We start from the raw sequence: 6,302 nt of genomic DNA on the forward strand, positions 1-6,302 counted from the left end.
TAAACATAGCAGTTTTTATCTTTGGGTAAAAAGATAAGGGAAATTTAATTTTTCTTTTCCTTTTTTTACATTTCTATATTTTCAAAGTAAGTGTGTTGTAATTTATAAAGAAAACAGTATTTCACTGTTGATTACTTCAAGTGTTAAGGAATTCACGAATTCACTAATAAACTTACTTAAATTAACATTTTTCTATTTACTGATTTTGAATAGTCAAGCCATTTGGAATAAATATCCTATTACTTTTAAAATAGATCTCTAAGGTCCTGTAATAAAATGTAGTCCAGAGGAAGTCAGATAAGATTGTTAAGAGAATAAAGGAATAAAAGAGAAAGGGAGAGAGACTAGAATTTAAAAATAAAATAATGAATATTACCAAAGGCCTTCTTTCTGTATTAAGATAGAAATATGAAAGCCAAGTTAGAAATATATTATCCTTTTGTGGGACATAGAAATGGCTTATAATCTGTTGATGATCATGTGCATAATATTCTCAACAAGACTAGTCTGAAGTGTATTTCATGTTGGGTAGATTCTCTTTACAAGCCAAATGATGTATAGCAATAGAATGTTTAAAAAAAAATAAAATGGAATTACAAAAATATTGTCATTTCTAACTTTTATTTTCTCCTAAAAGAAAACATACATTTTTATCTATAAACAAACTTTTTCTGAAATTAGTCTCAAGTAACAGTTACTAAATCCTTATATGAGGAATTGTCACATAAACAAATTTGTCAAATAAATAAATGCATAAAACAGAGAAATACTATCTTATGTATCTTGCATTGATCAGAAAGACAGAGAAATTAGCATTAAAACAAACCTTAGGACAGTGAACTACTTATTTTAGGCATCTGCATAACAGACACATTTATTTTTAAATGACTTAAAAATATGAAGAAATAGCTTGGAAAAGCCAGATATTTTTTCTTCAGTATGTCTTTGTCAACACTTTTAATTTACTTACTCTATATTTATATTTGTTGGTAATAACTGATTTATATTACAAGTAAGTATAAAATACACAGCTTATCTCTTATGGATAAGATGATTGATTCATATTTTAAACATTATATGTGGCCTGGCATCGAATCTAGGTTTCAGATGAGAACCCTGAGATAATTATCTATCTTTGATGTGCCTCTGCTAACATATTATAAAATAGGGATAATGTATTTATTAATTAAACATATATTTATTGATTATTGAACCTATAAAAATAGGTTGGGTTATGCTGCAGTAACATAAACTTCCTAACTCTCGGTGGCTACACCCCATCGAAGTACTGTGCTGTTGTGAAAACTCACTCTGAGTCTGTTCAGTTCTTCAGAACAGCTGTCCCCTAAGTATATACTCAACATTCTAAGCTGCTTTTATCTCTTGGCAGCTCCATATGGACATCAGCTGCCAAGATCTGCACTTAAGTGGGGGAAATAGCTAAATATTTGACAACCGTAAGTTAAGTGCAACCACCTAGAAGTAACATCCAGCATTTTCAGATTTTGTTTTTCTGGAAAAATATGTCATATGTCTACCTCTAGCTTCAGAATATTAGGAAAGAGCAGTTCCTCTGTGTGACAGAAGAATAGATCAGCTCTCATTGGTCAATAAAATTTTTGACCACAATCACCCCCAAAATGTCAAGTGTTACTCTTAATTGAAAAGGTAGCATAGTTAGTAGAACATTTCAAATTTTTGGAGAGGGTTTTTTTTTTTTTTTTTAGGGTGCGTGCGCTCGCCAGACAGAGAGAGAATGAGAGACAGAAAGCGAGAAATCACCCCCAGGGGTGATGGCCACACCGCAATCCCTTCTCCTCCATTCTCTTCTTGAGATCTTGGGCACACACGCACACGCGCCTGGCGTGAGTTTTAAGCCACAGGGTCCGGGACATGAACCGTGGTCGGCTACATGGGAGTTCAGCGATGTAGCCATTACACTAATTGCTGGTACCACATTTCAAATTTTTGGACTTCCTGGATTATAAATTGTAGTGATAGTAATGAGTGCAGGGAAGAAACAGGAATACTCTATATAATGCCTCATGGAGCACTAAATGTAATAGGGAAAAGGTAGTAGTCTAACTGGGTTAGCACATAAAAGGTCAAAGTAGAAATAGTTGCTTATAATTTTTTTTATAGGCAGAAGGTATAGAATACTGTAATAATGAAGTCATATTTGCGCAGAGACCTAACACAAGTAAAGTGGAAAATTACAGATATTTGGAAGAGCAAACAGCAAATGTGAAAGCCATGAAACAAGTAAGAGTGTAGCTTAGCATATCAAGAAGTGAGTAGGTGAGTGATGTCAGCAAAATGGCAGAATAGGAAACTCCTCAGAAACACACATTTTACAATCATATATGGATCAAAATACCTTTAGGTAAGGACCATTATCCAATTAATTAGTTACAGTACTCCAGATAAGCACAAAATTGAGGACACCCACACTGAAACTGGTAAGAAGAGCATTTTTACTTTATCTGTGTTAGCTCCTTCCCAAAGCCAGCATAGCTCTGCACCTAGAGAGGTGAGGGGAAAAAGAGAGTAAAGTGTGATTTCAGCATCCTGGCCTTTCAGTGTACTGCCCAAGGGGCCAATTTCTGTCTCTTATGGAACTGGATAGCTCAGATGCCTGCAGGCAGTTAAGAAAAATGGAAAAGAGCCAGGTAGCTTGCTGTGGCCAGCACAGCTCTGTAAGACTGAGAGAAAGTACAGAACCAAAGATTTCTCCCCCAGGAGAGGGAGAGAAGAATAGAACATGACGCCAGTGTCCCAGTCTTTCATTGTACTGTCCAAGGAGTTGGTTTCTGTTTTGCTTCTGCCAGAGTACTGACAGAAATGGTCTAATTTAATGGGGACAATAAAAAAAGAAAGAGAGAGGGAGAAGAAGGGAGAAGAAGGAAGGAAGGAAGGAAGGAAGGAAGGAAGGAAAGAAAGAAGGGAGGGAGGTAGTAAAGAAGGGAGGAAGGAAAGGAGGGAGGAAGGAAGGAAGAACAGGCTCCTGAAAAGAAGGAGAAGCAGAAGCTGCCATTACCACCACCACCACTGTTAAAAATTTCTCTAAGAATCTACACACATGGCCAGAGAAAATATATCCATAAAAAAGGTTAGAGAGCTCCAAGAATTTCTAGACAAGCTAATTCATGAAAGTCTTTCTCTATCAAAAACATTTTGTAAAAACTAAGGAAAATGGCTTTTCTTAAAATGCTCAGAAACCAACCAAAATGTAAGGAACATGAAGAATTAAGGAAGCATGACATAATCTAAGGAAAAAATGCATCACTAATAACCAAAAATAAAGAGATAAGAGACCTATGCATTTCCTGATGAGTTCAAAACAAATATCTAACGGAAGCTCAGTCAGTTACAATAGGACATAGACAGCTAAATGAAATTAGGAATATGATATATGAACAAAAGGCAAATACCAACCAAAAATATTTTTTAAGTTATATAAAAGAAAAAAATCAGAAATTCTTCAGCTGATGAATATAATGAATGAACTGAAAGTTTACTAGAGTTCTTCAATAGTAATGTGAAGAAGCAGAAGAAAAACTCAGGGAATTCAAAGGTAGCTAATTTGAATTTACCCCTTCTCTCCTTTTGGATGTCTCACAAGAACAAGGCAGAGGGTAAGTGGAGGAAACCTTACTTTTTTTAAAAAAATTGCTGAAAACCCTTCACTCCCAAATGTAGAAAGGGATATATAAATCTAGATTTATAAAGCTCAAAGAATCTAAATAGCAGGAATAAAAAAAAAATCCTACAATGAGACACATTATAATCAAATAGTCAAATGTCAAACACAAAGAATCTTGAAAGAAAAGTAAGAGTGACTTGTCACATACAAGAAACCTCTATGAGACTAGTACTGAATTACTCAGCAGAACCTTTGCAGGCCAGAAGGGAGTAAAAGGATATATTGAAATGGTTGTGACAAAATAAAACATAAATACCAAATAAGAATGTTATACACAGTGAAAGTGGTCTTCAATAATGAAGGAAAAATAACAGCTTTCCCACATACACTAAAGCTGAAGGAGTTCATCACCACTATCCCTGCCTCATGTTCTGCTAATGCTAATGAGAGTTCACTACGCTGAACAGAAAGACACTAAACAGCAACACAAGCACATGAAAGTGTAATACTCACTGATAACAGTATTTAAACAAAAAAGAAAACGAATACTTTAATGATGGTGTGTAAAACATTTTAAATTTTAATATAAAAATTAAAAGAAAACTATTAAGACTATCGCTACAAAAGTTGATTACTGATTTTACTGTATTAAATATATAAAGTGTGAGTGTGGAAAAATAGCAATGTAGAGTATTTATAATGACGATGATGATGATTGAGGTATTATTAGCCTGAAATACATTTTTATAAATATACAGTGTTTTATATAAACCTCCAAGTAATGACAAATAAAATGCCTATAGAAGAGAGATAAAATAAAAAAATAATAAAAACATAAAAATTACACAAATACTAAGAAATTAAAAAAAAACAAGATAGCAAGACAATAAAAGAGGTACAAAGAAATGAAAAACAGAAAACAATGAACAAAATGGCATTAGTCCTTACTTATCAATACTTTTTTATTTTTTTTTAGGCTTTTGCCATAGGACATATATATACTCGCTGGAGAGAAACAGAAACAGAGAGAGAGAAAGTAAGAAAACACCACCCAGGCAGGATTACCACACCTACATCTCTTCTCCATTCTCCTCTCAGGATTTTGATCATGCACACACATGTGCCCAGTGTGACCTTTAAATAACTGGGTTCATGATTTGAACCATGGTTGGCCATACGAGAGCCCAACACCTTAACCACTTTGCAACCTGCTGGTCCCTTAATATTTTATTTTAATATGATTAGGTTAAGTTCTCCAATCAAGAGACACTGAGTGGTTGAATGGATTAAAAAAAGAAGTAAAAACAACTACATGTTGTCTAGAAGAGACTCTTTTTATATTCAAGAACAGACACAGGACAAAGGGATAAAAAATACATAGATGCAAATAAACAAAAAGAAAGAAGGGATGTCCGTATTTACATAACAGAAAGTAGACTTTAAATCAAAAACTCTCAAAAGAGGCAAAAAAAGTAATTTTTAATCATAAAAATGTCAATTCACTAGAAAAATGTAACAATTATACATATACCCAATTGGAGGGCACCTAGACACGTGAAATAAACATTGACAATATTGATGGGAAAAAGCAATATAATTGTAGTAAGAGACTTTAATAAGTTATTCTTATTAATCCAGACAGAAAATCAATAAAGAAGCAATAGACTTGAAGAATACTATAAACGAAAGGTACTTAAGAAACATAGGCATTGAAGTTCACTGAGCAGCAGATTACACATTCTTCTCTAGCACAATCAAAATAGTCTCCAGTGTCGATACAGAGAACAAAACATGTTAAATCAGACAGTAAATCTTACTAAATGTAAGAAGATTTAAATCAATGCAAATCTTTCCCAACAGCAATGGAATGAAACTAGAATACAATAACAAAAAGAAAGCTGGAAAATTATGTTTATGTCGATATGAGTGACCAATGGATCAAAAAAAGAAATCAATAGGGAAATGAGAAAATATGTCAAAATAGGCTTGGTCCTGTGTGCTGGTAGTTAAGGGAGCTGGATTCCACATGGAAGCTGTGTGGTTTGATTCCTGGACTTAGTGGCTTGAAAAGCACTATGGGCACATGTACTTGTATGCTCTAAATTCCAACAGCATGGAGAAATGGAGAAGAGGAATTGCAGCTTGACTACATTCCACTGAAAGTGTGAGGAGGTACTTTCTCCCTTTTCCTCTCTTGAGGGGTGAGGGGTTTCTCCCTTTCCTTCTCTCCTTCTCATTAGTAAGTGCATGTGCCCTCTGGCAATAAATCAAAAAGAAAACATATTTAAACAAAATCACAACATAACAGAACTTATAACATATAGCAAAAGCAGTACCAAGAAGGAAACACCTACATTAAGAAAGAAAGATCTTGGGGCCAGCAGGTGGTGTGGTGGTAAGGCACTGGACTCCCACATTGCCAGCCATAGTTCAAGTTCTGGACCCAGCAGCTTGAGAATCACACTGGTCTCATGTGTGTTTATGTCCAAAATCCTGAGAGGAGACTGAAGAAGAAAGATTTGCAACAGGGCCATCCCTCTGGGGGAGTGGGGGGATTTCTTACTTTCCTTCTTTCTGTCTCTCTCCATTGAACACACACTCCCTGTGGCAAAAACTTCAAACAAAGAAAGATCAAAATAAGCAATTTAACTTTCCACAT

Source organism: Tupaia chinensis, unplaced genomic scaffold, assembly GCF_000334495.1.
Source record: "Tupaia chinensis unplaced genomic scaffold, TupChi_1.0 Scaffold139677_1, whole genome shotgun sequence".
NCBI lineage: Eukaryota > Metazoa > Chordata > Mammalia > Scandentia > Tupaiidae > Tupaia > Tupaia belangeri.